The sequence below is a fragment of the Nycticebus coucang genome, chromosome 9, assembly GCF_027406575.1.
Source record: "Nycticebus coucang isolate mNycCou1 chromosome 9, mNycCou1.pri, whole genome shotgun sequence".
NCBI classification, from domain to species: Eukaryota; Metazoa; Chordata; class Mammalia; order Primates; family Lorisidae; genus Nycticebus; species Nycticebus coucang.
The window spans coordinates 46,552,209-46,560,287 of record NC_069788.1 but is presented as its reverse complement, the minus strand read 5'-3'; the positions used below and the strand labels follow the sequence as shown (position 1 = coordinate 46,560,287).

At 39.7% G+C, this 8,079-nt stretch overlaps 1 long non-coding RNA gene across 1 annotated transcript; it reads right to left on the bottom strand.

The window, feature by feature from the left end:
* Window positions 1-64: 64 nt before the first annotated feature.
* LOC128594125 (uncharacterized) lies at window positions 65-1,907 on the bottom strand. The gene is made up of 3 exons (XR_008382497.1): window positions 1,584-1,907; window positions 600-774; window positions 65-500 (listed from the first exon to the last, which is right to left on the bottom strand). It is a non-coding gene; the product is annotated as an uncharacterized LOC128594125 (long non-coding RNA).
* Window positions 1,908-8,079: the final 6,172 nt, after the last annotated feature.

Sequence of the window (8,079 nt, the reverse complement as noted above, 5' to 3'; positions counted from 1 at the left end):
GAAGCCCCAGGGCTCTGCGGTCCCCTCCTGTCTCCTCCATTTAACCTTTCTCGGAAAGGTTAAATGCTCCTCCAGGCATTAGCTCCAATTTGTTGTGCAGAAATACACTGGAGATTTAATAAGGGCTAGATATTGGGCCCAGTGCTAGAAATAGAAAGATGAATAAGGCATATTCCTGCCTTCAAAGAGCTTCGAGTTTGAGGAAGGGGGTGGAATCAATGAATAATTACACAACAATAAGATGTATTCAAGTAAGAATGCCAAGTGTTTTGGAAATAGCAATGATTTTATTAGGATGGAGAAATATGTGGAACATAATCAGGCAGGCTCCTAAGAGTTTTGAAGGTTAAAACGATTTGACCAGCAGAATATGAGGGATGAGGAAAGCATTCCAGGGCAAGGGGTAGGCAGATATGTGACAGTCAAAGGCGTCCAGAACTCCTCTTTAGAGACCCTTATGTACCAGTTCATGTGAATGTTGTGCTGGTTGCTTATGTGTCCTGTGTGGTGATGGAGGTAGAGGGGTGCAGGATGAGCTAGAAATTCAAGCAAGAACCAGATTCTATGGTATGCCACAGGAGGGGCTTGTTTTTATTTACCAGATGACAGAGATATTAAAAATGGGGAGTGAAGATGGGTGTTGTGGCATGCCTATAGTCTCAGCACTTTGGGAGGCTGAGGTGAGAGATTGTTTGAGGCCAGGAGTTGCAGGCTGCAGTGAACTATGATCAGGCCAGTGCAGTCCAGCCTGAATGACAGAGCAAGACTCTGCCTCTAAAACAAACAAACGAACAAAAAAACAACTGGGGAGTAACATAATATTTTAGCATTTTAGAAAATTTTTTCTTATTTATATTTCAAAACAATGAATTGGAACTTGGAAAGAAGTAAGACAAACTGCTGGTCACTGGTCTATAGCATAGTGTGTTAAGAAAAAATGTTACACACACATACCCCACTTCACTCTCTTGTAGCAAACAATATAGCGATAACTTAATAAGAGATACTAAGAGCCTGAATTAACTCATAATGAGAGGAGACAGAAAGGATAGAATATTAAGATGATTAGAAAGTAGAATCTAAAGGGTTTGGCTACTGATTAGATGTGGGAAAGTGAGGAGATGGAAGATTCAAGGATAACTCCCAGTTTTCTAGCGTGGGTGGCTAAGTGGGTGGTCAGTGATGGAGTGAATGAAGTAGAAAAAATGCCAGGGAACAGGTTTAAAGAAGAAGAGAAATGAGTCCAATTTTACATGAATCTAAAACGCCAGTGGAACAGCCAATTGAAGCTGTGCAGGAGGCAGCAAGGTGTAATGATATGGCTCCTAGGCATGGGCTGAAGAGCCTGAATTGGGGGTCATCGGCACAAATGTTGAAACTCAAGGAGCAGGAAACAAGGACAAAAATATGTGTAGTTTCAGCCACTAAACCTCATCCCATTTATCATCCAGGATCCAGTCAGGAACATGTATGTACTTCAGACTGAGAGAACTTAACATAGAGAATTGGTTACAAAGGTGTTAAAAGGGCAAGGGCAAAATAGAGGAAGACACTAGAAGTACAAAAGAAAAAGGGATCAGTACCTGAAAATCAGAAGCTGCCATCACTCCTGAACTGGTAATCCATATATCTACACCTGCTGCTGCCCTGTGGGAGGCACTGCCATAGTCAGTTCTTATCTACTAAAGAAGTGGCACCTCCATCAAGGCCAAAATCATTGAGATTCCAACCTTCTTCTGCCCAGGAGGTTGAAATCCAGAGTCTCCCATTCTTCCTGCTGCTACATCAACCAGCAATTGCCAGCAATTGTTACCCTGTTAGAGTCTGAAGTTGAAGCAGGAAGCTACTTAGTTTCTTCTGCCTTCTGAACACCACCAATGCCTCCTACTGGCAGAACCTAATAGGAAGCCAGCTGGCCAGGAAGTCTGGGAAATATTCATGTACCTGTCTGCCTCCTAGATGGAGTTGAAAACAGAATAAGAGGGTGGGTGTGGCACTATGACAACATAACAACCAGTACACTGAAATACACTAATTTGTAAAAATCTGGTGGCACCAGGAGCATCCAGAAAGCTAAGAGAAGAACAGAGTCAGCATTATGAATACTACTCAAAAGTCAAGGAAGGACTGAAAAGTGTCCTCAAATGGCGATTATGAGATGGCTGACAAATTTATTGAGAGCAGTTTCAGTGATGTAGTGGGAGTATACTCCAGATTGTGGTAGGCTGAGAAGTAAGTGGGAGGTGAGGAAGAAACTGCCAGAGTATATGCTTCAAGTTTGATAGAGAAAAGAAAAAGACAGAAGGGGTGGGGGAAGAGGCAATGAGAAAGCTCTAATGTGGCAATTAAGTAATCTGTGAAATTAACTTATATGAGTATGATCCATCAGTTTTCAGAGAACTTCAAAATTGGTACCCCCCTTTTTTAGAGATGGAGTTGCTATGTTACCCAGGCCAAAATGCAGTGGCTATTCACAGGTGTGATCATAGTACACTACAGCCCTGAACTCTTGGCCTCCAGGACCCTTCTGCCTCAGTCTCTCCAGCAGCTAGGATTACAGGTGTACACTGCCATGCCCAGCTTCATATGGCCCCTTTGATAAACAGCAGCAGTAACAGCTAAAAATAAAAACAAAAACAACTCATTGATCTCCTGGGTATTCTGCAACAGCAAGGCATGTGTGCCTGTGTGGTAGAGACAGGAAGCCAGGGAAAGAGTAGGGTCTGAAAATAGTTGTAACACTCCAAAAAATGAAGGAATGCTTTCCCAGCATCCCAACCTTTATGGACTAATCCAGCAGTAGTTCTGGTAGTAGAGAGATTGAAACCCTTTAGGACAGTAGAAAGACGTTTACCAGCCTACCAGGACTGTAGGGGAAGATACATGGCACACAGCCACCTAGAGTTCCAAAGCAGGGGTCTGCAAACCTTTTCTGTAAAAGACCAGATGGTAAATATTTTAGGCTTTGCAGACTCCCTGATCTCTGTCATGAGGATTTAACAGTAGCATGAAAGCATCAACAGGCAATATGTAAATGAAAGAACATGGCTGTGTTCCTAGTTTCCTCCTAGCTTTTCCTCCCACTTCTTGAGCATCTCCTTCTAGTCTCATTTGTAGACTCCTTTCTTTCAGTAAGTTACTCTTTAAATATTGGTATTCTCTGGAGTTTTATCTTCAACTCTCTTTTTATCTATGGACACTAATTTCAAATTTCATGTAATCTTCATGTGTCATGAAATATTCTTCTTTTGCTTTTTTTTTTCAACTATTTTAAAAATGTAAAGACCATTCTTAGCTTTTAGGCCATTTGAAAACAAGAGGTTGGCAAGATTTTGCTCACAGCCCATAGTTTGCTGAATGATGTTCTATTCACGTGGTCAGAATTGGGATGAAAATAAACCCATCATTCAAAGAGCCCTATTCCCCCTTATTTATGGAAATGGCAATCAGTTAATGAATATATTGTGCCCAGTTATAATAGATTAAGAAGAGGAGAAAGTGAACTAGGTGTGGGGCCTAGGAATAAATACAGCAGACATTGCAATTAGTCTGAGTGAGAGGAATGAGGCAATGTGGTCCATGTTCTCCATAGCAGAGGAAAAATATAACCACCCATCAACAAGACTATGGCAAGGAGTGGTTAACTCCTTTCTCTCCCTTCTGTAATCCCAGTATAAATGGTAACAATTTCAAACATTTGTAACTACTCTTCCCACTGTGTAATCCTTCCTCCCATCAGGACCTCCAATCACCTCCATTATAGATATTTCAGAAATAGGCACAAATCATTTGGGGAAAGTAAAAATCATGAGCAAGAAAGGAGCAAGGAAACCAGTTCTGTGTCACAGTAGCTCACTGTCTGCTTTGCCATTAGGCATAAAGACCTCTGAAAATAATGACACAGCCCCTAATACCCAGTTTTGCCATCCCTGTCTAGCACTGTCTCATTTTTCCCCTTGCAGAGCCAAATTTCCTGAAAAGGTCATGAGCAACTGTATCCCCACTTTCACACTTGCCATTTAATCTTTACCCTTAACAATAAAATTGTTCACCAATATTTTTGTGTTGCTAAATCAAATGGACTCCTGGCAGTCTCTGCAACATTTGACACTGTTGGCCATACCCTCAACCGGCCTAATTTTTGGCATCCCTGATGGCACTCTCTCCCAGTTTTTCCTCCCATTTCCCTGGCATCTCCTTTTCAGCCTTTGGGACTCCTTTCCTTTGCTACCCTTTAAGTACTGGTGTTCCCTGGAGCTTTGTCCTCAACCTTTACCATTCTTACACTATACACTTCCCCGGATGGTCTCATTTACTCACACATGACTGCCGTTACCACCCATTTGCTGAGGACATCTTCTAAATTTACCTCTTCTGCTTAGCTCTTGCTCTGAGTTCCACACTACCATACATTCAGCTGCCTCTGGTCATCTCCACAACAGAAGTTCTCAAACCGTTCTTCTTGCAACAGAAGTTCTCAAACTGCATTCTCCACAAGATGATAGCATTTCTCAAGAAATAAAAAAGTATACGTTTGATGGTAGCATTTTTTGGTTAAAATCTATTTCAACAAAGACATAATAAAATACTACACACATTCATGTAATAATTTTTATTATGTAACAATTTCTTATATTTAATAAGGCTATTTTATTTGCAAGCAACAGAAAGCAATTATGGCTAACTTAAATTTTACAATGGTGATTTATTGGAAAAATATTGATATAGCTCATGGAATAAAAATAAAAACTGAAAAAGCTAGAATAACCACAGGGACCTTAGCAGTGGGGTTGAGTTGTTGTTGCTTACCTACAAAGGCCACCTGCCTATCACTCAAGTCTCACATTGCTGGGAGACTGTGAGATGCCTCAGTTGTATACCATTGCCTCCATTCACTGTGGCCAAGCACAATAGCACCTCTATGCATTTGAATTATTCCTAGAAAAGGGAGAATCATTATGAACCAAGCACCCACCTCAATATAGCTGTTTTCAACATGGCATCCCAGACAATTGTATAAGAACATCTGAAGCACAGATATTTGGTTAAATCTTTGTATTGAAGTTCAAACAGCATCTCCCACCCAACTGCTCAAGTGATATATGTCATCCTCTTTATGATCTCTGGTCTGTCACTTGTCTTATCACATATTCAAATTATATGATTCAATACTGATGTGAATATAAAATTATATTCGGCTATTAATAATTTCCTTTGGGTCTATGCCTAAGATTATTTCTCTAAAAGAATTTTATTATGAAAAATTTTAAGTATACACAAAAGAGAAGAATCTAATAAAGCCCAATGTACTGTTATGAATTTCAACATTCTAGCACAGAAATTCTTATTTCAGCTCCTGCATCTCCTGATCCTCCTGCTTCAGCCCCTTGAGTAGCTGGGACTTCAGGTACCCACCATCCCTTTTTTTTCCGGAGTATTTTAAACAAATTCTGTCATAGCATTACACCAGAAAACATGTCTAAGTATAGCCATGATAGAAAATAATCTTTCTTTTACATGTAACATAACTATGAGACTATCATCACAACCAACAAAATTAAAAATAATTGTTTAACTTCCTTTAACACAATCTGTGCTCATTTCTCCCAATTATCTCAAAAATGTCTAACAGGAAGAAGTTTTAAATGAAAAGCAGTGTCTTATAATTTTCAAGTTGTGCCTTTGGTTAAAAAAATTAGTGAGTTTTTTCTTTTATATTATGAATCATATATATGGTTCAATAATGAATTCCACTATAATGAATCATTCCATAGGCAAATAAGTTTAGGAATTGCTATCCTGAAGGTATCTCCTTCTCAACCTTCATAAAATTAAACTCAACACAATCTTCCAATTCCTATATTTATGACCTCAATGCATAACAAGGTGTTCACCCCGTCCCCTGAGCTACCAATCAGGGAGTCATTCTTGACAACTGCATCTTCCTCAAACCTCCCCATCCCATTGTTCACTAAATCGTATCAATTCTCTTTATTATCTCCTGAATTTGTCTCTTCATTATTTTATTTTTTTGAGACAGGGTCTCATTTTTGCCCAGACTAGAGTGCAGTGGTATGATCTTATCTCACAGCAACCTCAAACTCCTGGGCTCAAGAGATCTTCCTGCCTCAGCCTCCCAGGTAGCTGGTAGCTGGAACTACAAGCACACACCACTACACCTGGCTATTTTTGTTTTCCTTTTTTTTTGTTTGTTTTGTTTTTTGAGACGGAGTCTCATTCTGTTGCCCAGGCTAGAGTGCCATAGTGTCAGTCTAGCTCACAGCAACCTCAAATTACTGAATTCAAGCAATCCTCCTGCGTCAGCCTTTTGAGTAGCTGGAACTTCAGGTATCACCATAAAGGCCACCTAATTTTTCCATTTTTAGTAGTGATGGGGTCTTGCTCTTGTTCAGGTTGGTCTTGAACTCCTGGCCTCAAGAGATCCTCCTGCCTTGGCATCCCAAAGTACTAGGAATATAGTGCTCTGGGTCTGTCCTTCCTTTTCTTATCATTCCCATTGGTCCAGGCCTTCAATTATCCGTTTTTTCCCCCCTGGATTATTGCAACTTTCTTATAACTGGTCTCTGTCTCCAATATTATTGTCTTCCAGAGTGCTGCCAGAGGGATCTTTTTATTATACATATCTGATCATATCATACTTTTGCATGGAAACCTTCAATGATTCTCCATAATCTACTTTCCTTAATGATCTTACTACCCTTAATGATCCTACTTCCCTACTTCTTTTTTTGTCAACTACGTAAGTAAACATTTATTAGATAAAATTATTAGCAAGTAGTGCAAAAACAGGTCAATCTACTTAGTAAATTCAGTGAATTCCAGTTCTGTGTACCTTAGGCGTGTCCAACCCTTTATCTTCTCTGTTGCACATTAGAAGCAGCATCGTCTTGGGCCACACATTAAACACACAAACACTAACGAAACTAAATAACAATATTAACCTCTAACCTCATGAAGGCAAGAATTTTTGTCTGTTTTGTGCACTGTGTCTTATAATAATGGCTGGCAAATGAGAGCTCAAATATCTGTTGACTGAGTAAATAATCACATTGACTTTACTGAAGTATTTAAGTAAGTTACAGATACTTTAGGGGGCTCAAGAGTTTAAAAGGATGAAAGAAGACATCCAGGTAAAAGGACATGCATGGCAGCTTTCTAACATTGAATATTATCTTTTTTTTCTAAGACTATACCAATCTGTCACCCCTGATATATCTTTTCATAAGAGTCTCACTTAACCTACCAATAAAAATTAAACTCAATCTGTCACCTCTGATATATCTTTTCATAAGAGTCTCACTTAACCTACCAATAAAAATTAAACTGGTACTTAGAGGGCGGCGCCTGTGGCTCGGTGAGTAGGGTGCCAGCCCCATATGCCGAGGGTAGCGGGGTCAAACCCAGCCCCGGCCAAACTGCAACAAAAAAATAGCCGGGCGTTGTGGCGGGCGCCTGTAGTCCCAGCTGCTCGGGAGACTGAGGCAAGAGAATCGTGTAAGCCCAGGAGTTGGAGGTTGCTGTGAGCCGTGTGACGCCACGGCACTCTACCCCAGGGCGGTACAGTGAGACTCTGTCTCTACAAAAAACAAAAACAAAAACAAAAAAAACTGGTACTTAGAGCCGATAAACAAATTGTGGGCCTACATTTTCTGTGTATCTTTTTTGTTGCACCTCGATGCAATCTAAGAATACTCCACTCCTCCTCTGAAAAAATCATTTCCTCACTTTTGAGTAATTTACTTTTGAATTTATAAATACCTCACCTTATTATTCACCATATCATTTTCAGCACATTAAACCCCCATCAACCCTTAAAATGTTAAAGGAAAGAAAGACATTACTGTATTTCTTAATGAATACACTAAACCTTTAAATTCAAATATTTTTATATTCAACCCCTGTAAAGCCATCAGATGTTTCAAAGTTTTTAAACATGAACTAACGGGCTTAATTTTAAGAACTTATTTATGAATGGGCAAGATCTTACCCATTTAATAGAGTTCTCCAAATGAGCAAAAGAAAGTGTAAAATGAAAGCCCCATAGAGTTTTGAAATTCT